Source organism: Castor canadensis, chromosome 10 (genome assembly GCF_047511655.1).
Source record: "Castor canadensis chromosome 10, mCasCan1.hap1v2, whole genome shotgun sequence".
NCBI lineage: Eukaryota > Metazoa > Chordata > Mammalia > Rodentia > Castoridae > Castor > Castor canadensis.
This window is the reverse complement of record NC_133395.1, coordinates 106,539,386-106,565,510: the sequence shown is the minus strand read 5'-3', so window position 1 is coordinate 106,565,510 and position 26,125 is coordinate 106,539,386. Positions and strand designations below refer to the sequence as shown.

At 38.0% G+C, this 26,125-nt stretch overlaps 1 pseudogene; it reads right to left on the bottom strand.

Moving 5' to 3' along the window:
• Positions 1-697: 697 nt before the first annotated feature.
• Positions 698-26,125, bottom strand: part of LOC109677584 (uncharacterized) — a 76,389-nt pseudogene continuing 50,961 nt past the window's right edge.

Below are 26,125 nucleotides of genomic sequence, written 5' to 3'. Positions count from 1 at the left end.
GTCTTTGTTCTGGGGACTATCCTTAGGGTGAGTAGAGTGCTCCCCACCCCCAATATGAAAGCTCCTTCTTCTAGAGTGGGTGATCCAAGGGAGAGTAAGGTAGAACTCACAGCACTGATGACCTAACTTTGGAAATCATACTCTGTGACTTTCATAATATCCTCTGGTAATAAGGACCACCCCTATTCTATGTGGCAAAGTGTGAATACTATTGGAATTAAAGACCCTCCAGTGCTGAAAACAGACATGCAAGAGACAGAAAATCTTGACAAGGCAATTTCTTTTGATCAAAAGGGTGCAAGCGTGTACTTACTCCTGCTGAGCAGACATGCGAGCACAAAATGGCCAACTGTGGCTCCTCCTTATATCCCTGACGCAATTGTACCTGCCCCAACCCAGGATTTATCCATGCCAAAGTTTCACAATCTCCCTTGATTGGCTAAAAGGCTTGGAGGATGGGTTAGGGCATACAGTTTGGCAGGCAATGGAGTTGTACAAGAATCCAAAGAAGAAGCAAGGACCCTTTAAACATGCAAGTCACCTAAGATGGCGACCTAAGGAATTTTTAAGTATTTTAAGAGGGTAACAAATACTTTGATAGAAAATATTATTTTTCTAACAATTTTCCCCCTCTTTTAATTTAAATTATTTTCTTCAATCTCATTTAGGAGCCATTGGCTCTCATTTTCCTGCATTTCTAATAGAAACAAGTTATTTTGGTAGGGCGGGGTGATTGTTTGGTGAAGGCTGTTTCAGTTAACCACTGTATTAGTCCTCAGACACAAGGAATTATGCAACATCCTAGTAAAATTAAAACTCCAGCCACCATGATCAAGGAGGTTAAGATTGAGGTCACCCAGCCCTTCCATCTCCCAACCCAATTTCCATTAAGTCAGTGAAGGGATCATTTATACCTGAGTTTTTAGCTAGCTTGTTAGATAGGGCAGTTAATCCCTGTAGGGTCTTAGTAATAGTTCCATCAGGGGTTGTATTATTTGGTATATACATACAACACAAAACTCTAATCATTATGCAAGCTCCTCCCTTTTCAGCCAACATCATGTCTAATGCTAGCCTGTTCTCCCAAGCCATCTGGCTAGTTGGTCCCAATTGCTCTGCAATTCTTTTGATGGTATCCCTGGTATAGTTAACAAACCTTTGTTGGTTGTAATAATATAATTAATTCAATTGACATTTTTATTTATAGTGGACCACCAGAAGAGTACTGATTCAAATCCTGCTTCAATTTGATTTCTGGCTTTAAATTCGTTTGGTACCCTCTAGGAACCCCAGTGGCATCAATGTAAGCATGGGGATCAAAGGAGCCTCTGCGGTTGGCTGCAGTGTCTATGTCTGTTTCTCTCCTTTTTCTAGATATGGCCCGGGCTGCGGATCTAAATGCTAGGGTGAAAGGCATTGCTAACTGCACCAAAGCATAGGTGCCTCCCTGGGAGAGTCTCAAATAAAAGTCCTCCACAGTACCACAGACATCACCTCTGCCCATGGAGAGTGTGGACTGGTTTGTGAGGCTGTTGAAGGACTGGGTTTCACTGCATCCCATTAGGTTTCCCACATTTGCCAATAGTTCCCCCTGTCTGGTGAGACATGAGGTATAATTGGCATCTAGGGTGGGTGGCCTAATAGTCCTTGGGGGCTGACCCTCAGGACCTCTGACCTCTGGGAACAGTAGTGGTAGCATCCAGCAGGATTCATTGCCCCAAGCCTTGGCATCCTGAAACACAGCCAACATGCAATGCATTCCATCTGGATCTTAAGACCATCCTAATGAAAATGGGACCACCTGAGACTCTGGTCTCCTAGTAGTACAAACATAGCAATCCCTCTTACTTAATGTCTATCCCTGTACCTGAATTCAATAGCCAGAGTTTGTCTTAGGTCCTTGACTTCTACTATGGTTACTTAAGTTCAACTGTTGTACAAATGTGGAGGTAACACTGGAGCAGAGGTAGATCTGGGTGTCACCTGGGAGGGGTTGGGAGCTAGATGGAGCTAAAAGGCACCTAATGCATCTGTCTCTGAGCCATCTGCCCCAACCCATATCTACGAAATATAGATGGTTCTCATGTCATACTCCAAGGGCTTTCTATTACTAATCTAAGTGGGTTACATTGTTTATCTTTACAAGTAGGAGAGAGATGTGTCTGAAACATCTGTAATTTTGACTGTAGTCTGTTGAAAGACTGTCAATTGTTCTGAATGGTGGAAATTGGAGTCTTACCAGCATCTCGGGGTCTGGTCCAGTTCTTAGGATTGTCATTAAAGGAAGAAGTGTATCCTTTATACCCAGTGTTTTACCCCACATCTGTCCACTCTGGACAGATATCAGGCTTCTCTCTGGGTCCCAGGATGGGGCACATATAAAAGGAATATCCTTGGAGCTGCAGTTGGGACATAAGACCTCCACAAAGAAGGATCTGGCATGCATTGAATTCAACAGTTAAGGAAAAGTACTCTGAGTTACACTAATAATAAGCATACCATTTCCCAGATGAAAGAGAAAGAATAATTTCACTATAGTCTTTTTAAGGTTACTCTGGTGTCTCCTGGATGTGAGAGCATGGTTCATTGTTCCTTCTGGTCAGGTGGGGGCGCCTTGTTAACCCATGTGTGATGAGTCCACTCCTGCTCTGCAGTCTGGATGGCTGTCTCCATGATCAGCAGGACCAGGAAGGATCCTTCCCAATCTGGCCCAAGCTTATTTTCTTTCCAGGTCTTGATCAGCACATGATCACCAGGCTGGTATAGGTGAACAGGAAAGTCAAGTGGAGGAGCCTGTGCTAACAACCACTTTTTCCTAAGAGAAAGTAAGATAGAGGAAAATCCAAGCATATAATTTTTGAGGAAATAATCTTTGGTTTCAAAGGAAGGTATATCAGTAACAGAGCTAAGGTAAGGATGTCCATAAAGCATTTCATAAGGGGAGAGACCAATGTCCTTCTGAGGGGCTGTCTTTATCCTGAGGGGCATCCTTCTCCTGAGTAGTGCTATGGGAAGGCATTTAATCCAAGGCAATTTGGTCTCTAAGGCTAATTTAGTGGACTGATTTTTAAGAGTCTGATTTAGGGTGAACAATTCACAAGTCTGTGTTGACCAATTGTTAGGGAGTCAGCCTGATTCTATTATAGTCAAGGCCTACCCATTATGTCTTTTTCCCTCAATTACCCGAGAGGACCACCCATATAGAAGTGGAACCCAGTCTGGAAAGGAGTTTCCCTGAGGTCTGGCCTTACTTTCTTTTGGTATCCAATAATATCCAAACATTTGTGTGTGTGAGCTCCTCCTTCCTGCTTCCTCTTCCAAGAAAGTGACTGGATTTAGGGCCTTATCAGCAGTTAAAGTCAGGTCATCCTTTTCTAGCAAGATAGCCTTATACTTTAGGATCCTGGAATCTGTCAGCCCTCTACTCACCTTTTGGTTTAAGATAGTTCTAACTTGATGGGGAGTGCTATTAACTAGACTTCCCCAAAGGTGATTTTTCTACCTTCTTTGGTTAGAAGTGCTATAGCCACTATTGCCTGAATGCACTTAGGCCAACCTCAGGTGACAGGATCTAGGAATTAGATAAAAAGGCCATAGGTTGATGTTGACCCCCATGTTTTTGGGTTAGCACCCCAAGGGCAACTCCCTTGTTTACATTTACAAAGAGGTGAAACAGCTGTTCAAGAGAAGGCAAGGCTAGCATTGGGGCTGTGGTAAGGGCTTATTTTAGCTCATCTACTTGTTTTATCTCCTTGTTGGGGGTCCAAAGAAGGGGGTCTGGTCCCTCTTCGGTCAATTTGAGATGTAAAGACTTAGTTTTAAGGGCATATGAGTTTATCCACAACTGGTAGTATCCCACTAAGCCAAGGAACTTTCTTAATTCTTGTTTTGCTCCTGGGAGTGGGAGACCAGTGGTTCCTTCTATTCTTTCTGGACCAATTCTTTGTTGGCCCTTACTGATCAAATGTCCCAGATATCTTACTTCAATCTCAGCAAATTGTTTATTCTTTGAAATACAAAGTCCCTAGCTTTCAAGGAAATTTATAAAGCTAATGGTTGTGTTAATCACCTTCCCCTGATTATCCCCTTATTATTAAATCTGTCCAGTCTCTTATATTTTCTCAGTGCCCTGGGGTGTTGTTATCCTATTGGGGATCTTGATCAGGAGACTTAACATCAGCTGCCAGGACACTTTGTCCCTGGGGATGTTTGCGCTTTCAGATAGCCATTGCCACTCTATAGATCATGGCTCTTTTTTCCCCTAAGAAGAGGATTCCCAAAATAGACATTAACTCAGGCAAAGTATATATCTGTTGTCTCAGAAATTGATCAACCTGTTCTGAGACCCTGAAGGGATCCTCAAGAAGGGGTTATAAATCCTTTTTAAAAATTTGGACCTCAGAGCTGGTAAGAGGGGCATTTACAAACCCAATTTCACCTCCTGTTAGGGGAACCTCCTGAGAGAAAAGAGGGAGAGGGGTTTTTCTTCTTCAGATTAAGGAAAAGGTAGATTCTCAATGTCTTGATGACATTGTTCTAACTACCTTTGAAGTCATGGTAGGGAAGGGTTTCGGGTAGGGAGGGAAGGGGGGTGGAGGTGGAAGGGTTAGGAGGGGGAGGTGGAGAAGTGGAAGCCTAGGGTGGTGGCATGGGGGCCAGCTCTGGCACCTGAGATGGAGAAACAGCAGGGTTATAAGGAGGGGGAAAAGGGAGGAGAGTAAATCCCAGTTAAAAGGGGTTTTGAATTTTTTCTCTTTTTCTTTTTTCTTTTTCTTTAAGTGGAAATAGGACTACAGGACTGTGTCTCCAACAGAGGGCATATTCCATCTCCTCTTGAGTGACTGGGGTCTTGTCGTTTACATACTCAATTAATAGCTGACAGACCTAGTCCTCGTCAGACCCAAATTTTGGAGAAAAAAACCAAAGGCTTTAAGATTGTTTCTTGGGTCCAGATAAAACAACAGTATTTAACCATTCTTTGTTTCTTTTTTCCTTTAGTACGAGGGCTATCATTGCAATATTTTGACATCTTCCCTAGGGGGTTTTCAGAGGGTATTTTATCCTGGGCCTTTGTTTTCTGTCCCTCCTCTTTGCTGCCTTTATTTCCCATTTCTCTCTTCTGGTCGACTGTGCTCTATCAGGGATCAACTCCCCCTTTTTGCCTTGGAGGGTTCTTGCACTCTGATTCTTTTTTGCTTTGTCTGTCTCTGGCCTCATCCCTTTTGGTACCGGTGGGTCAGTATAAACTGCTGACCTGGATTAGATTCAAGAATCTAATTCTGCCTTAAACAGTGTGAGGTTGCCTCAGAACTTTGGATCAGTACTCCACTTTCCCTTCATGTCACCTGACATGTCTCATTCACACATCACACAGCCTCCAGTATCCTGACCACCAAGAAATTACTTCATCACGCCTGTGATGTTTCTTGTCTTGATTTGTGCGCAAAACTTACATGGCCACCACGGACCCTGTCTTCAGAGCCTTTTACCTGCATTGTTAAGAAATTCTGGAGTCTGAGTTCATTTGCAGATCTGGAAAGTTGTCACCATTGGCTGAACCTTGGGGCTGCAGCAACCAGGCAGCAAGATGTGTCTCCCGGGGGAAGGGCTGGGGGCCCCTCTTCCCAGACAGAATGTAAAATCCCAGATCAAACCACCAAATTGTTGGAATTAAAGACCCTCCAGTGCCAAAAACAGACACACAAGGGACAGAAAATCTTGACAAGGCAATTTCTTTTGATCAAAAGGGTGCAAGCACGTACTTACTCCCACTGAGCAGATATGTGAGCACAAAATGGCCAACTGTGGCTTCTCCTTATATTCCTGACACTGTTGTATCCAGGATATGTCCATGCCAAAGGTTCACAATCTCTCTCGTGACTAAAAGGCTTGGGGGATGGGTTAGGGCATACAGTTTGGCAGGCAATGGAGTTGTACAGGAATCCAAAGAAGAAGCAAGGACCCTTTAAACATGCAAGTCACCTAAGATGGTGACCTGAGGAATTTTTAAGTAATTTAAGAGGGTAACAAATACTTTGATAGAAAAGATCATTTTTCTTACAATACTAGGCAGTATAGATCATTGGGGGCCAACATAGGGACTGGTGACCACAACATGGACTTCTACGAGTCATGAAGAAAAATGAGACTAGCACTGTGGTTTTGAAATTTCCTGATAGACCATAAAAATAGACTTTCTCTATTTTAGGAAACTAAAATATGACTTAAAATTTCATATTTACAGTTTTGCCTGCTATCTTGCTTTATAAAAGAAAAGGGACAGGAGGATAGGCCTGTAGCTTATAGGTATAATCACTAAGATCCCAAGGGAATTAACAATCCACTACAGATCAGGCATGTTACTTGAATTCTCTTATTTATGCCTCATAACAACTTTTTTTAAAAAAATTCATATTTGTATACAATGTTTGGGTCATTTGTCTTCCCCCCCATTGTCCCCTCCCTCTCCCCCCACCCTGCTACCCAGCAGAAACTATTTTGCCCTTATCTTTAATTTTGTTGAAGAGAGAGTATAAGCAATAATAGGAAGGACCAAGGGTTTTTGCTAGTTGAGATAAGGATAGCTATACAGGGAGTTGACTCGTGTTGATTTCCTGTGTTCACAACAACTCTTAAAGGTGAGTACTATTGGTCCCATTTGTCAGACTTAAAAATTGTGTTCCAGTTAAGTTTAGTAATTTGCTCATAGCCACAAAGTAGTTGCATCTTTATTCTAATCCAGGTATGTTTTGTGCTAAAGTTATGAGTTTTTTATCATCTCATATAGCAGAGGCCAGTGCACTCTAAAGTGGGCAGATGCCAGTGCCTGCCATCACAGTGGTGAATACAGAGCACCTTGCAGACAACTGACAAATGTTAGACTGAAAAGAGACATGGAAGGATAGGCAGGAAGTGGTTCAATATCAGTACACACTTTATTTGGGAAAGAGAGCCTGCGGAAGTGGGTCTCTAGCAGAAGCTAGAAGAGGCCCACTGCTACTTACAGACTGGGGGTAAATATATGGGGAGCTGGTGGAAAAGTACCAGGAAGGTTGCTGGGTGGAACAATTTTTCTGTGGATTACTAAGGAATGCCATTGCTGGACAACTAAGGAAGATAAGTTGTGGATGGGTTACTCATCTGCTCAACTGTCCTTTGTCTCTGGTGATAATGGCTAAAGGCAAATGTACTTCTTGGGGTGGAGTAGGGGTTTCCAGTAAGCCACCTGCGAGGGGAAAGGGGTCTGGTCCTGACATGGCTGTGCCCTTAGTTAAACCTAACAACAAATACTGGTTGAATAAGTTAATTTATTAATATATATACATATGTATGTATATAGATTGAAGTTAGCACTTAAGAAATGCATTTTGATCTTCAGAGATAGTTCTTTAGATGAATTCAGAACTTCAGGCCTAAGTGAATTATATCTTAGCACATTTAAAAGAAATTCAGTTTATATCTAGATTAAATAGCATATAAACATGTCTGACTTATTTTAGATGCTTCAAAATTGTTTTACTTTCCAATTTATAAATATAGAAATTTTATTCAAATCATTGCATGATGAAGAAAACATGTAAATTAAAAAAAGAGAAAAGAAAACATCCTACTTTTTCAAAAAAGAGAAGAAAAATATGGATTATGAAGTTAACTTTATGAGTTCTGGCAAGATTTTAGAGTAGTTTGAAATATGAGTGGTTCAGGTACTCACAGAAAACTGATCATTTGGTGTACTAGCAAGTCAACCTGGTTCTGGGTTACCTGTTTTTTTCACCATCCCAATTTTCCTGTATTAGTCTTCTCCATCCTTGCCTCTTTGTTTAGCTAGTAATGTGATTTATGGTGGGAGTTTAGGGCCATCTGGTATTAGTTCAGCTTGTAGAAGGGCTGGAGATCAGTGAGGTGGACAGTCAATCCCATCTATATAAACAAGACCTAATAATCTGGACACCGAATCTCAGGGGGAGATTCCCTCATTGGCAATTCTCCATGCACAGTGTCACACATAGTTGCCAAGAGAATTTAGACCTGTTCATGACTCCGCTGTAGAATAGCAACTGAATAGTTCAGGAGCGAAACTCTTCTATAATCTTCCCCATGCCTCTTCTCTTGGCTGAGTTTAATCCTTATCCTTTTACTGTAATAAGCTATAACCTAAGTATAATAGCTTTTAGTAAGCTTAGTAGGTCTTTTTAGTGAATTATTGAATCTGAGGGTAGTCTTGTAGTTGACATAGGACATGAAGCTAGTGTTGGGGACTTCTCTAACTCCTACGATTGACAACCAGTTGTACTTTGAGCAATTCTGAACATCTTACAGATGTCCGAAGCTGAAGCATGTATCTACTTGTCTATACTTATTTTGTACTATTCTGTGCCTCACTCATTCTCTATACCCATAATATTTCTTTTTTGTTTTAAAACATGGCTATAGGGTCTTTGCAAGTTTCATGTTTTTCTGTTGCAGCTCTGGCTCTAGGTATTCATAAGATTGGTGATTTTATTAAGGCCTCAATTTTTAATAAAATATTTTTAACCAAATTTTTTCAATATGCTTATATCCAATCATAGTTGGTAGAGAGTTGAATAAATCTGCTTTCACCTGATGGCATATTAAGATTTTTCTTTTAGCATTTTAACCAATGAATTAATGAAAGATATGTTTATTAATTTTTCAGATAGCACAAAACTTGAGATTAAGACAATTAGAAATTGAAAAAGTCAGAACAGGTAGGAAAAATGAACAGAGACTGTTAAACAAAAAATTGAATTAGGATAAATTTAAACTAATTTATTCAGTTTAAAAAAACAGAGTTAAGATCTTATAAGTCTCCATTCTGTGAGAAATGGCTAAGGAAATTAGTGATATTAAATTTGGAAAACAGAAGATTTAGGGAGATATAATTTTTCTAGTACTTAAAAGCTATCAGGTGGAACAGGAATTAGATTTGTTTTGTGTAATCTTATAGCTATATTTGAAACCAAGATTTGGAACTTTCAAGGAAAGGTAGACTTTGATAAGGAAGAATATTTCAAAAGAATTGTTCACAGTAGGAGGGGCAGCTTGAGAAATGCTGACCTAAGTTAGCATTTAAGTCTGATCTAGGTTGACCATTTGCCAGGTAGATTGATGGGAAGGTGATATTGCATACTTTTAAAAGACCTTCCCAAATCTTTGAGTTTTTATAGTTTAGGAGATGTAGGGACTAGTTTTCAGGACTTAGGGATCCAAGAATCAGATCCTTCCTTAAGGTAAGACAATATGACAAGGTCAATGATAGGTGGTTTCTCAAAGGTTTATCTGTCTATAAATTTGGATGACATTCTCCTCATCAAAACAGAGTCCAGCCTTAGTGGCTTACTTCTAATGGGCAAAAGGCAGCATGCTGCATGGTTGTAAGGTCAGGTTGGAAAAGGTATACAACTTCTACCTAACTCTGTCTTGGGACATTTGCCCTTGGAATCCAGCCTGTGATTAAGTAAATTACTTTGCCGAAGGCATTGTACTGCCTCAAACTGAAGTCACATGGGCTTGTGTTAGGTATACCAGCAACATCTCTAGCTAAGGTCTCAGCTAAAAGCCAATGTCAACTGGAAGACATGTGAGTGAGTAAACAGCTGGTGCTATAGGGAGCAGAGATGAGATGGCTCCATCAAGCCCTGCCAAAGTCACAGGATGGTACAGTGTTTTGAACATTTTGTTTTGGGCAAAGCATGGTGAGGCTAGACACAGACCAAGAGCAGAACCAGAAAGAGTTTAGTAGTTTTGCTAAACTCACAGTATTTCACACATGGCCACTCAGGGGAGGCACTAGAGTCAGCCATAATGCAGACAGACAAAGGGAAACTGTGGACAAATGCTTCAACTGTGGTTTCTGTGGGAAGAAAAGGGTGAGACAGGGCAAGCAGGTTTAAGATTGGCTAATTTGAATAATATTGTGGGTTCTGGGACATAAGGGCTGATCTTGGTTATCTGTTATCAGGCTCTGAGGTGATGAAGATGGGTGTATAGTAGTCCATTGTGTGAGTCAAATGGAGGTGCTTGGGAGTGTTCACAAGTGTTCTTGAGGCTGCTCAAGAAGACGGACTGAGCAGACGCTAACCTGGTCCTCCACACTGGCTCAAGACAGCATTTATAAAACTGTAATTCAATTGTCATTGTTTTAAGACAATGAGTTTTGGTAGCTTATTAGGTAGCAATAGATAATTGATCCAGTCTATTGGTAGTTGCAGAAACCCACAAAATGGAGTCTGTGTGTTCTGAATTCAGAGAATGTAACGCCTATTGACTTTTAGGACCCAGAGGGTCTCTATGTTTTAGAGTTTCATCTGGATCTGGTTTATTTTGTAGGACATGGGCCATAACGCCTGCACCTAAACCATTTGTGTGGCTCTGGTGAAACATGAGGATTTGTTTTCCATAGAACAGCAGTGAAATGGGTCATACTTTCTGGGTTTCAGGGAGAAATATTTATCTTGGTTTTCTCTCAGAATAAAGATATCTGTTTTAGATTGGGTTCCTTTCAATGTAAAGCATGAGAAAAGAATTTGGGTGCTTATAGTTTTTTGGGAATGATCCTTAGAAGCAGGAGTGAGAGTGTGGGGAATGTTAAACAGAGCTGGAGGAACGTGCAATATAAAGGAGTGTTTTCAAGATGGTTGTAAATACAGGGACTCCTGTGATTCTCCTGTGACCTTCTGAGATGTATACCTCTTACAAGTAACTTTCTGAGGGACAAGAGTCAGACATTTATGTACCTCTCTCACTTCCCCTTGGTTGGAGGGCTATTCCTTAGAGCAATCTTCAGACCGTATTTCTACATGGGCTGAGCAGTCTTCTATGGCATCAAAAAAGGCCTTTTTGCAAAAAACAGAAAGATTAGAGATGTGCCCTTGCCATGGGATACTATCAACCTGATGATAGTTTGAGCTTATGTGGGTTTTAGCTCAGGCTAATATTCAATATATCCAAGGTGATATGTTTTGCTACAAAGTCAAGACTGGTAATGCCACTGGAATTAGAGTCAAAGGCTGGGTTCCACTCTGTAATTATACTAACTGTGTAACCGTGGCCAAGGCATTTTACCCTCAGATTTAGTTTTCTTATATGAAAAATGAGAATGATATCAGCAGATAACATTTGTGTAAAAGATACAGAGCTGAGGGCAGTGAGTCCTTCATAGAAGTGAGATGGCTGATTGTCCAGGAGTCCCGGGAAGAAGCAAAGCATTTGCCATGGTAAGTTCTCCCAATCCATGGAAACTAGGGTTTTTTTATGTCCTGTAAGTGGTATCTTCTTTCAAGACATGAATTATAAGCCAAATTCATGAATACTGATCTATAAACCAGCATGAAAATTTATTAATTTGGCATGACAAATATGAAGGTCACTGTGAATGAATAGTAGTATTATTTGGTTAAGGCACATTGTCTTTGAAAAAGCTATTTTGGAAGTTCAACCAAAGTCAGAATGTTGTTAAGTGGGAATAGGATCCAAGTAAAGATAGCTGGTTACACAGGTGAATTTTGGAGCACCAGAGTAAGGGTATCTTGTTTTATTCTTTTCTACTATAGGGATATTCTTTTCTCCTAAAGAGGTAAATGGTACTGTCAGCTTCTCTGACTTGTCCGGTGACCTTTGTTATGAATGACCTAATCATTGACAAATATCTTCAAACCTGCCTTATGCATGTCTGAGAGTCTATTAGCTTTTAAATATCAACTTTGCATATTTTTAATACTATGCATTATATTAATTTTTGAAGAGCAGCTTTCTCTCAAAAGGAAACTTTCTTCTTCTTTTTAAACCAAACTCTTCAGGGCACAACTCATCCATTATGCTGTCTTGAAGTGTTATTGAAGTGTAAGTGACATTGTTAAACTGACAAATACAGTCTGAACGACTCTTGATGTTTCTAGATCAGGGAACCCTGTAGGCAGTCATGGACTCTGACAAGTAGAGAAAAAAGTTTGACAACCAGCAACATAGAGAAGTACTTTAAAAAATTCTGTTCTCATTGAAGAGTTTAAGATCTTTTGTAATCATGAATAGAAGAGCTTGTGTGTGCTATTTTAGTTTTTCATTAGCCCAATGCTGTGTTTAAACAACTGTTGCTCAAATTACCAATTTGTTGCAAGATTATTTGAGGGATTTTAATTAGGAATTATGAAATCTAGTAAAAGTAACAAAACATTTATGTTTGGGCTTACTGAAAAAAAATTTAATTTTAACTTATTGAACATCAAAAGTAATTTTTCGTAACTAAATCTAAAATATATTGATTAAGCTTAGAAATTGAGAGACTAGAGAATTTGCCTTGTTCTGTTGACTAAAAACCTGTCTGAGCTTGGTTAACTATGATTCTGGGATTCATATTTCCTTTCCTCTTTATAAAAAAGAGGACTAGTTTGGTTAATTCTACACTTTAGCTCTAAAACTTTTGATTAAAGTAAGTTGGGATCCTGGAGGGTGGGAGCAATAGGAGTCAGATAACTATTCAAAGTATGAGTATTTTAGAGGCAAGTAGGAAATGGGAAGAGCTTTAGTTGTTGTAAAAGGAAAATTGCTAACCTGTATTACAGAAATTTACAATGTCATTAAAAAAACCAGCAATGTCACATTAAAACCTATAAAACCCACTATTCCCAGGCAGTCTCCCATCCAAAGTATTAACCAGGCCAGACCCTGTAATCAGATGCCATGTTCAGGGTGGTGTGACTGTAGATAGCAGTGCAACATTTTTAGTTCTCAAATATATAGGTTAAAATACTTGAGGGAAAGCCCTTAGGAACTCACCAGTTATTGTCATCAGCCATCCAAGTTTGCCTGGAACTAAGAAGTTTCTTTGAAAGCAGAACTTTCACTGTTAAATTGGGGAAAGTCCTAGAAAAGAAATTTCACAAGTTGGCTTCCTTACTCCCAATATGCAGTTGCATTATTTCAGAATTGGCTCCAAACATCCCCCTTGCTGATGGCAGCCAGGCTGTAGGACTAGTTGCTTCTAAAAATTCTGAGCCCTGCAATTGGGCTTCTAAAAGGCACATAAGGGTTGGAGATGTAGTTTAGTGCTTGCTTAGCATGCACAAGGCCTTGGTTCATTTACAATTAAAAAAAATTGAAAACAAAAAAGACACATGGTATTTAATCAATAAATAGAGTCTTAAGAGTCTAGCTGGGGAATGTGCAGAAAGCAAGGTAGACGAAGAGATAAGAGGTCAGAAATAAGCCTGTCCCAGTGTTTGTATCTAGTTATTTGTTCATTCATGTCATCACTATTCCTGAGTACATCTGTGTGAAGCACAATGCTAGTTTTTGGGAATTAAACATGATTGTTTAATCATGTCTCTCATGAAATTTATTTTAATCTACCTTGTTGTTATTAAACTTTTCTTCCCATCCCTCCTCTAGAACACTGTCTTGTAAGTGCTTTACATATCTTGGTACTGGGTCCAGGGTTTAGTGTTTGATAGGAACTCAATAAATATTTATTGAATTGAATTTCTGTTATCTCTGTTGCTCTTTCTGCCTTTAAACCCCCCCCCCTCTTTTCCTTTCTTTGTTTCAAAGGATTCCAGTAATATTTTTTTCTGTAGGACTCAAAGCACTTGGCAAACATTTTCTTTACAGCCTGTCTCTGAAATGGATAAGAAGTATGATAGAAATTGTACCCATCGCTGGCTATGGTCTCTCTAGGTTCTCTTATATCCTATTACTGATGGTCCATTTGAGCTTCCACAGGAGGTCAAGACACAGTTTAATATTCTCATGGCTCATTTTTGGGCATTTGCAGGGCAGTAATCTCAGGAAATATGTGACTTCAAAGGTGCTTATCAGAGACAAATTCAGATCAAAGCAAATGGCACAGTAAATATGCCAAGTGCATGTCTCATGTTCCATAGCACAGTGCCTATAAAGGTCACCCGAGGACCTGAGCCAGAAAGAACCACCTGGAGTTGTAATTTTCCAGTCCTTGTGGAGATTTAGGCGAGGTCATTGCTGTTGATTCCATTTTGAAGTCTGGCAGAAAGAAGGGATCTTGGGATTTAACTCTGTTCCAGTGTCATGACGCTGAAAATAGGACAAAATAGTAAGACATTTATGACAAGGCTATTTGCTTTTTGCATAATGTCTAGAACTGAAAAGCTAAAAATATTACTGTTAAAAAATCCCTAATTAATTCTTATCACATTCCAGAGAGATACATGAGGGCTATTTTATTATTAGTTTTCTATAGAAAGGACAAATGAATACTTTAGCAATTATTGAGGGTCACACTTCCTTGAATTAACAACAGCAGTATATTCACATAGATGTCTAGTACAACTGACATAAAATACTTCTCGATTTCAGCAGATAGTACACATTTGAAACTACCTAAATCGTGTTTTGTTCAGATTACAGGGCTACAAAACATATAGTAGGTGCACTGTTTTACTTAATATACTTACCATCCATCAGTATAATTTGCTATTTGCTTTGTGAATGGGCCCTTACATTTAGGTCTATCTAAATGATTGCCCCAATTTAAGCTGGCAGTTTATAGATAAATGTGCTTTTCTGCAATTGGGCAAACTCCTGCATATGGGCAGGAAATGTCCTTAAACTTTCAAGTAGCAATTGAACTATCAATTATCTTCTTGTTAACAAAGCAGCTAGTGTGTGTGTGTGTGTGTGTGTGTGTGTGTGTGTGTGTGTGGTGTTACTTACCAGATTTTATCATGGGTCATTAACAACTCTTTAAAAAAACCCAACTGAATTGTTTATAATTCTACAGGGTCTTGATAAAGATGCAAGAAGTAGCAATAATCCTCTCTAGCCACTATTTTGGAGATTTACATGTTTAAGGAAAGAGTCTGTTTATCTATCTATCTATCTATCATTTATCTTTATCAATCATCTATCTGTCTATCATAGAGTTAATCATATAGTCAGATGTTTCAAAAATCAGAAATTATGAAAAAATGTTCATAATTGCAAGTCTCCCTCCTATTCCTTGCTTCCCATCTACCAAAATACTTCAGCTTAATTTTTTTACATATCTAGATTTTTAGAGCTTTAATAAATTTATATCAAAGCTGATTAAAATATGATTTCTTTCCTTCTCCCCTTTACACAAGAGAAGATACATTATGGGTACTCTTCTGTAGCTTATTTTCTTCACTCATCAAAATATCTTTGTGATCTGCTTAACAGCCCAGAGAGAGCACTCTCATTTTCTCCCCAGCTGTATCGTACTTCATTGGTTAGGTTAGCGTTTTTCAAATTTTTGTAGATAGCATAATTACCTAGAGGCCTTATTAAAATTCAGATTGCTGAGCTCTATCCTCAAGTCTTTGATTTTAGAAGTTGGGGGTGGGTCTGAGAATTTGCATTTTTAGTAGGGTTCCAGGAGATGCTGATGCTGTTGTCTGCGGACCATACTTTGGGAGTTGCTAATATGACCATAATATGTTTAGCCTACAGATAGACAGCAGAGATTTTTCCACCCATTGCTATTATAACTATGTAGCAATGACTATACTTATCCACATGGTAGTTCAAACAGGTATAATTATTTCTGAAGTGTGAGTTTCTAAAAGTGAATCTTCTAGTCGAAAAGTATATGTCTTCATAACCTTTATATAGAGTATCAAATTGGTGGTAGTTCCAATTTACCCTTCTACTAACAATCTATGAAATTGCCTCTAACATCATTGCAAGAAAAAGGCTATTATAAAATGCTTTTGTAAGTTTTCTAAGTGAAAAATTTTTTTAATTTGCACTTATCTTTTCAAATGATCAAGGGCCATTTGTATTTCTTGTTTGAAATTTACTTTCTAGAGTAAGTTCCTTAATCATTTCAAACCTGTTTTTATTTGTAAAAGGGTAATTTAGTAATTCTTAGAAATTAGACATCCAAAATGGTTATGGCTTCAAAACTTTATTTTTTAACTTTTTTTTATTGTTATACTGGGGGTACATTGTGGCAATTACAAAAGGTCTTATAAAATATCAAATATATCATGGTTGAATTCACCCCCTCTATCATTCTCCTTTATCTTCTCTCCCCCCATTCCTGGAATAGTTTCAACAGGTCTTATTTTTCCATTTACATACATGTGTACACAGTATTTGTGCCATATTCCCCCTCCTACATTCTTTCCCCACATTCTCCCCTCTCAGACAGGACTTGTTCTACCCTCTTGTTCTCTGATTTTGTGAAAGGAAAAAAATGACATTTTTGTTTGTTTAAAATAGATATACAGGAATTTACTTGTGACATTTCCATGTATATATGTATTACAACCTGAATTGGTTCAACTCCTATATTGTTCTCCTTTCTACCTTAGTCCCCTTGTTATGGTGATTCAATAGAATTAAAAATTCTGTATTCATTCTTATATAGGAAGTACATCAACCATATTCATCTTTTTAAATTCTTTCTTTCCCATATATGACCTCCCCTTAGTGTGATCTGTTTTTCATAATATTGCTTGTAATTATATTTGGTCTATATTACACATATGAGAGAAAACATGTGCCTTTTGGCCTTCTGAATCTGACTAACTTCACTTAAGATGATGTTCTCCAGTTCCATCCATGTACCTGTAAATTACAAAATTTCATTCTTTTTTCTGGTTGAATACAACTCCATTATATGTAAATACTATATTTTCTTAATCCATTCATCAATAGTGGGTCATCTTGGCTGTTTCCATAGCTTAGCTATTGTGAATAGTGCTGCAATAAATGTGGGTATACAGGTGCCTTTCTTGTAGCTTGATTTACATTCCTTCTGATATATCTCTAATTGCTGGATCATATATTTTTAGTTTTTTGAGGCGCCTCCATACTGTTTTCCATAGTGGTTGTACTAATTTATATTCCCATCAACAGTATATGAGTGTTCTTTTTTCTCCTCATCCTCACCAACATTTGTTGTTATTTGTGTTCTTAAATAGTTAAATTCCACCTTATCCCATCACATCATTTAATTATTTTGTTCATTATTTCTTCATGAAATAATTATTCAGCACCTAAAATATGCTAAGTATTGGGAATAAAGAGGGAAAAACCTTACCTTTCAGTAATTTACTATCTGCTAGGGGAGACCAACATGCAAATAGTCATAAGCCAATGAAATGATTACTTTAGTGATGGTCCCTACAAATCCAGGGAAAGGAAAATCCAACTATCCTTTGGGACATCAGAGAAAGTTTCATACAGAAGATAGCTTTGAACTGACAATGAGAGGAGAACTTTGCTAGATGGACAAGTGGAGGCAGGTGACCCAGACACAAGAAAAGACATGGAAAATACTCAGGGAACCATCATCATGTTGATACAGTGTGGGAGGGGAGGAAGGGCCACTCTGTTTTCCAGTTCATGTTTGGGAGAGGGGCAAGGACCTCAATCGTCCCAAATCCTAGACTACACTGTGAATGTTTTCCTCATTTTTTCACTAGCCATTTTTCTATCAGTTCTCTCATCTACTTCTTTTTTGACCATGTCATTTGTGGTTCTGACTTGTCCTTGCATCAAATGAAGGTTTATTTGGGGCCATGCTACATGAGCTTGCCAATTTAATGTTCCATTCTTTACCACATAATTCTTAATGAGAGAGTCATAGGTTAATAGAAAAATAACATAGAGGAAATGTGTCTGGTGCTCTATCTTAAAAGTGTACATTCTCAATGATTATTTTGTAGAAGTGTGGAGATGCTGAGAACATATTTCTGAGGAAAGAAAAGCTGCAGAGTGGCTAATGATATAGCAAGTATTGTTTCTGTCATTTTTCATATATAAGCCTACCATCTGTCAATCCTACTTAATTTGTACCTTTTTAAAGTTATTATATTTTGATATATTTCTATGATTAAAACTCTTCATAGACACTGTCTGTGCCTGTGTTGGCTACCACCTATAGGACCATTGAGTGTATGGACCACAATGTGGTCTCCTATATTTATACATTTTGGTTTGAGAATTTTTTATTCATATAAGCAGTGATAAAAACAATTGAAATTATTCATTATTCATTAAAGGGCAGTAATGAACTGTGTAGCATAGCAAAAAGTTTTTTTTAAAAGGTAAGTAAAAGAAAGTTTTTTTGGCTACAAGTGACAATGATAAATAATATAGTGGTAGTTCTCATCTACTTAGTACTGTGCCTACATTATGGTAAGAGTCTGACTTGTTTTACATTTAGGGCTGCTTAATTTTCAAAAGGTAAGACTATGAAGTCTATGCTATTATCAATCCTTTTTAAGACATATAGATGTTTCAGTAAAAAACTATAGTACACCCTTGTCAGTTAATGGATTCTGACTCTGTTTCTTGTCTTTGAAATATTTCGTGACTCTTTGAAAATTGCAGGAAACTTATAGATGCAAACTCTGTCTTGTCTGTAGAAATTTAATTGAGTTCTCTCACTGTTACATAACTGAGTGTACCTGATCCTGTCATCCTGTATTCATTTTCAACCCTTGAAAATTTTCATTTCTTCTCATTTCCTTTAACATGTTATGGAAACATCCTGACTTGGTACTACCAAGAACTGAGCCCTGACTGCCCAGATCCTTACTGGTTTTGTTAGTGGTGTGGCATTTTCCCCAAGGATCTGGAGAAGTTATGTGAACTAAAGCCTGATGACTTGATATGTTCTGCAAAGGCTCATCACTACAGTAGACCACACATAGACTGGATTTCTTTCTGAAAAACCACTGTCTTGGAAACTTAAGCAAGTCTGCCAAAATGCTCATGTTATATGTGTGCTTATATGAGACTGTGGACAACATAACCCAGAATGTTGAAATTTTAGTGTCAAGAAACTCAAACACAGCTACAAAATCAAAAGATTTTTCCCTTACCAACTGGGCTAGATGCCTTTAGGGTTCAGTTCTTTGTTACAATACATCATTTTATACTAATATTTTTCTTTTTAAGATGCCTACTTTTAAGAAACCTAAAACAACCTCTGCCACCACTTCTCAATAGGTGGTTCACCTGTTTTTGCAGGAACAATTGTAAGAGTTCTCAGGAGTCAATTGCTGAGACATGGCTTCACTCCACTCAGGAGGTTTTTGATTGCCTGAGTTATTCCGTCATGAATGGCATTCATTCATCTCAAACAAAAAGTGGACTGACCTGGCTGAACTTTACTTGAGGCTTGTGCTCCTGGAAAATAGTAAGGGCTAAGAAAATCCCTTGATCTTTTCCTGTATTTTCTACCTGAAATACAGGAAAAGCAAAGTTAGTTGCTTCTACTCTATTCTCACAACATAGAACACCTCTGTGACTCCACATATTTCCCTACCCAAGCAATCAGTTCTACAGGAAGTTTCCAGCAGATACCAGCTGTAATTCAACTCAACTCTGGCACTGTTTACCTGGAGATAGCATCAGATCCTACAGGCTGAGAGCCCAGTCCCATAGTCTGCACTCCACTTCAAACAGTAGTCAAAAGTAGTAGAATATCACCTGTACTTCTGGCCAACTGGGTAAAAATCAGTAGCTCCCATGACTTCCTTTTCTGCTTTCATTAGTTTGCTCACAGATCCTAGGAAAACCCTTTGCTTGTGTTATTACTTACTATAAAGGATATTATAAATGAGGCAGATTAACCTCAGTGTCGAAGCGATATGCAGGGCAAGGTATGTGGGAAATGGTGTGAAGCGTCCATGCCCTTTTGAGATTTGTTGTCCTTCAGGAACCTCCGTGTGCTCAGCTACCAAGAAACTCATCCAAATCCTATATTTTGGGGGGTTTTAGGGAGACTATTTTGTGGGCATGTTTGATTAAATCATCAGTCACCTGTGACTAACTTAATCTCTAAGGCTTTCTCCCCTCTCTGGAGGTTGGAGGTGGGATAAATCCTGCTTCTCCCAACCCCAAGTTTGCATTTTACTGCTCCCATGCTGTCCCTTGCTTTTGTATTGTTAGTGCCAGTCTCCATTTTGAAGTTATGAAGGGAGCCCTAGCCTTGGTTATCTCATTAATCCACAAAACATACTCTTGTCATTCCAGAGATTTCAAGGTTTTAGATGTTGTAAGGAAGCTGCGATAAAGACCAAATACGTATCTCACAGTTATACCTGATATTCTGCATATGACTTAGATTCCAGGATGAAGCCCTGGTTTACCAAGGATAAGGCATACACAAACTCTCTAAACACCCATTTTTTAAAATCACAGCAATATTTTTTTCTTTTTTCCTCCCAGTGCTGGAGATAGAATCAGGGACCTCATGCATTCTAGGCAAGCACTCTACCAATGACTACATTCCTATTCTCCATTCTTTAAGTAATAAACAATTAGCTGAAATATTTGTTACATTGACCAAACTAAAGAAAATGTCCATGAACTTGACTCAATCAAATGTTAGGCAGGATTTTCTCCTTCCGGCAGACCCTGAATTTTGGCCCACATTGGAACAAGGAACAACAGCTTTAATGGATCCTCCTGAGAATCAGCTGAACTCAGGGAAAACTATTCTCTGCTCAACTGTCCAAACAGGCTCTCTACTTGTCCCATGTCTCCACACTCAGTTCTTTCTAACATTACTTACTCCTTTCACAAGAAGTCTTTTTTCTGCCAGACCTTTGAAATGCTTCCAGACTTCATAATCAGACCATTCTCAATATTGCAATATATTCAATAGTCCTCTCAAAATGAATCCTCTCCTTGTTGCAAAATCTTTTGAAATGAAAGTCCCACCTTAACTTGGTCTGGATTTAATTTTTTTTTAAGACACTATTTTTCTAGAACAGGTGTTGGTTTTTGGTGAGATTGAGCAGAAGGTACAGAAATTTCCCATACCTTCTCCTCAAACCCACAGTCTTCCTCTTAACATCTTACACCCAATTGCAACATTTGTTACAACCTATGAGTTTATCATCCAAGTTCATAGTTTAAATTAGGGTTCACCCTTGGTGTTGTACATTCTGTAGATTTGGATGAATGTATAGCAGGCATGTTTTCACAATTATAGTATCATACAGAGTAGTTTCGCTGCTTTAAAAATGATTTGTGCTCTGCTTAGCCATCCCTCCCCTCTCCAACCTCTGGCAATCACTGATCCTTTAACTGTCTCCATAGATTTTCCTTTTCAGAATGTCATAGAGTTGGAATAATACAGAATGTTAATGATATTTATGGCTTCTTTCACTTAGCATTATGTTTTTAAGGTTCTGCTGTGTGTTCTATGACTTGATACCTCATTTCTCTTTAGGTCTGAATAGAATGAAGGACATCTTAATTTTTCACAGGTTTGGGCAAATGTGAATAAAACTGATATAAACACCCATGTGCAGGTTTTTGTATGGGTGTACATTTTCAATTCTTTGGATAAATACTGAGGTGCATGATTGCTGGATCATATCCTAAGAGCATGTTTTAGATTTGTAAGAAACTGCCCAACTCTTCCAAAGTGGATGTGTCATTTTATGTCACTACCACTCATGAATGAGAGTTCCTGTTGCTTCACATTCTTTTCAGCATTTTGTGATGTTTGGGTTTTGACTATTCCTGTAGGTATATAGTGCTATCTTATTGTTTTAATTTATATTTTCCTGATGACATGTGACATGGAGTGTATTTTCATATACTTATTTTCCATCTGCAAATATTTTTTGATGAGGTATCTGTCAAAGTATTTGATCCATTTTTAAATTGAGCTGTTCGTTTTCTTTGTTGAGTTTTAAGAGTTCTTCGTGTATTTTGGACAGAAGTCAATCCTCTATCAGATGTATCTTTTGTAAATATTTTATCTCTGCCTGTGGCTTGTCTTTTAATTTTCTCAATGGATATTTTTACTTGACAGATATTTTCAGCAAAGTATTGTGACTGTGAAATGGTAAAAAAAGAAAAAAATATTCTGTTAGTGTACTTTTCAGGTATCTATATCTGTCTTTGAGTTAGGTTGCAACTCTTTAAGCTTTCAAAAATGAAGTTATGGTTTTCCTACTGAGAAATGTAAGTAGATTGCATATAAAATGTAATTGACTATTGCTATGAGGATAGATAAACTTGTTTATGAAATTCAATTCAGCATTCCCTGTTGCTTAGGTATGTGTGATTCTTTGAATTATTCTTTGAATTAATAGTAATATCTTACTGGCTTCTTCATTAATTAATAAATCAAATAAAAAATTTAATATACATTCATTACATATTCATTTTCATGAGAGTCATGATTTTACCTTACTTAAAAAATATTCTTTAACAAACAGAAAAGTTGGTATAATTTACACTACACAGGCAGTGAAGACTTGTCTCATGCACAGGACTCTCAAACCACAAATTATATGCCCTTATTCATTATGTCCTACGTGGAGGCAAAAAGATAAAATAGAGAAGCAAAAGCATGTTGCTTATTATGATCACTATGCTAATGTTTAAAGCCACTGTTTCATATAAGGCATTTAAATTGAAAAGAAGAACAGAGAAATTCATTTACAAAATGTTGGGTAATCTACATTTCACCTCGAATGGATCTTGCCAAAAAAACCATTATTAGCAATTGGGAATCAGAGCAATTACCAGAGAAATCAGGCTGCTCTGCTGGGCTCAAGGACATTTAAGGACATTTCTCAATCAAAGCTTATTCTGAATATGGAATTCTTAATTAACATTCTGAAAAGGTGGTCATGTGGGGCTCTGTGCCCAGGGTGCTGTAGAAGTTGTTTTGTTTGAGTGAAATCCCTTAGTGTTAACAGCTGGATGTCTGCAGATTAAGTGCAGACAATACTTGGACAGACTATTGAAAAAGTAATTTTTTGATGCTTTCTCCAGCTGCTGCTGACAGATTAGCTGGGATGTTATCCAGGTTTCTCCACTGTAGCTGATAAAACTTTATGAGAGGAGCACATGAGTTTCTACATTATAGTTGATTTAGCTGGGGAAAGACTTTGGAAACCCTATTGTAATTTTATGGGCTATGATCAACTAGTCTAGGTTTTACATGCTGGACATTGTTCTTGTTGGGAAGAGAAACATATTAGTATAGATGGATAATAAACTAAAAGAAAGCTATACAAAGAGGTTATTCTAGTTATGTTCCTGTATTCTATTCTACTTTGTCACACTTTTGAGGCTGCTATAGTCTATGGCTCCTGCATTGGAATGGGAATAGGTAAAGCCCCTCTGGTTGTCCAATTTCCCTTGCCACACAGAGTGGGGATTCCTGACCTGGGCAGGAGGCAATGTGTGATATTCCCTTTGGTAACAGTGATTGTTTAGGGTTGTTCCAATCAGAGTAAAGCTTGGAGTTTGTTCAATTGTGGAAAACTACCATTTTGTTCCTTGAATGTGTTTGAGTAAGAACTGTAGACCCAATTAATTCAAACACTGTTCTTATCCATCAGAAAACTCATCTAGAAAAGAGTACCTAAAGAATCACAGAGAAAGGAAAGTAAAGCCCTAATGAAATTGTATTTAAAGCCCTTTCCATCTCTGGACTACTGAGTAAATTGAACCTGTGAACTCCCCCTTACTGTTTGAGTCAAATTGATTTTGGTTTTGTGTCACTTGCAATGGAGGAAGGGTTCCTACTACCAAATATTGGATCTGTATGTGGTCACAACTGCTTTCTGTTGTTTATATGGTATTAGAGTAAGCATGCAGAGGGGATTTTAAAATGACTCTGGCTTGAGTCTCATCCTTAGGAGAAGAACTGAGATTATGTTCACTAATTCTGTCTGTGAGTCTTAGAATTTATTCGGTCTTGGAAGTTCTTTACCTTTCCCAGCCCTAGCAGTTAGAGATTATGTTAGTCAGATTTCTGTAAGTATAATAAAATAGCCATTATACTTAACTTTAAAAGAGGAAAGGTTTATTTTGGCTTAAAGTTTTGGAGGTTTCAGTACATGCTTGTTTGGTCCCATTGCAGTTGGTCCTGTAGCAAGGCAGTAAGTACATCATCATGAGAGTGTGTAGCAGAGGAAGCTGCTCACCTCAAGATGGTCAAGTTGTGAAAATAGTTACTCACCAGTGATAGACAGGAAGTGAAGAGTGAGAGGGCCTGGAAGCAATGGGGGGAGGGGGGTTAGGGGGGCGGGGAGCAGGGAAGAGAAATGGCCCAAACAATGTATGCACATGTGAATAAATGAATAATAAAAAATTAAAAAAAAAAAGAGTGAGGGGAAGACACAAGAATTCTACAATCCCTCTTGAGGGCATATCCCCAATGGCCCAAAATCTCCTCTTCCATTTCCCTGCCTCCTAAAAGTTTCAACCATATTCCAACAGTGCCAAGCCAAGGATCAAGCCTTTAACACATGGGCCTTTGGGGGACATTCCAATCCAAACTACAGCAGAGGTACAATTGTTGGTTGGCTTTCTGTGATCTTCCAAAGAGTGAAACTTCTGAGGAAAGGATGAGATAGACTTCAATACGAGAAAGCTGAAGAACTCTGGAACTTTCTCTGGGAAACAATTCTACTGATTCATAGAGGATTGGATTCTTATTTATGAGTCTTTAAGCCTAGGGGAGTCTTAAACCCTATCTCTTCTACTAGCACTGTCAATTTCCTAAAGATCAAAAGACATGTTTGTTTTATTTAGAACCACATCCACAGTGCCTAACATAGTGACCCCCAGGTAGTAACATTTAATTATATATTAAATTAGGACAAACAAATGACCAGTATTCAAATATTGTAGAGTTTTGGGTGGGTTTCTTTATATATTTTACCAGTAAGGTTTTCCTTTCAGAACCCATGATTATAATTATAGGGCTCAGAATTTTTCTAATTAAGCTTACTGGAAATATTACCCCTTGTTCCAATTCTTGTTTAACCATTTCATTCCTCTAACTTCAAAAGATAACCCATCACCTAAATTTCTCTAAGAAGGAAGTTGTTAAATTTGTTAACTATTGAATGAGCATTGGGATGATAAGAGCTCTATGTGCCATGGTTAAAGAAATAATATATAGATACCCAAAGAATGAATTCACACGAATTTTGTTTTGTTTTGAGATAGGGTCTCACTATGTAGCCCAGGCTGCCTCCAAACTTGCCATCCTCCCACCTCAGTCTCCCAAGTGACAGCACTACAGGGATATGCCACCATGCCTGGCCTGAGTTTTTAAAACCATGAAAGAACTCCTAGACTCAAGGACCATATTTTTGAGCGGTCTACAGGCTTTCACTATTACTGGTTCAATTGCAAAGAGCTGGAAATAGTAAATACAGAAGAAAGAAAAATTCCACTCTTAACTCCCTTTCTCTGTTATATTGGTTAAAATATTAACTTTTTCCATAGCTAAAGGCACAGAAACCATGAATCCAATTCCATTAACTTCCAAGGAAGACTAGATAAGAACCATTCAATTATAGGTTGCTTATTTATCTAATTCTCTTGGCTGGGTTTGCTTATGGAGAAACGAATCACCTGTTGAAGAAAAAAAAAGCTATTTAAATGATTACAATCTACTTCAACTAATTTCCTCTTTAACCTATTTGTAAGCCAGCAATGGCTGATAATTGTAATGAATAGTTCTTATGGGAAGTTTTAGTTGACACTTGGATCTCATTAGACTTTGAAAAACTTCCACTGTTTTATTATTTTTGGGTTCTTTTGCTGGGATTACAGCTTCAGGGTTTGGAATCCATCTCTGCTATTGTGAGCCCTGTGAACCAGGAAAGTTGTTATTTTTTAAAAATTAAGTTTTTGCAGTCATGAAATGATTGCTATGATGATTAAGTGAGCTAATAAAGGGTGGCTCAGTTTATAGGTTTACAGTGTTCAGAATATGGTGAACATACAATGACAGATAAGGCTCACTATTAAAAATAAACTATGATGTGGATAAGATGACTGGATAAAAGGGATACTACAAAAACAAATATCACCTTCCTTTTTTCGTGGTACTGGGGTTTGAACTCAGGGCCTCATATGTGCTAGCAGTCGATTGCCTTTTTATAGTGAACTTATCAAGTGTCAGAAAATCTAGCATATGTTAAATAGATATCTCCTCTATTATCAATACTAGAAACAGACATCCTTTAAAATATTGTGCCAAACTACTTCTGTGTTAACAGTTTTATACATGCAAAATTTTCTTTAAAATTTTTTATTAGGATGTATTAGTTGTATAAAGCAAGGGTTTCACTGTGATATTTCCACATATGCATATAATGTAGTT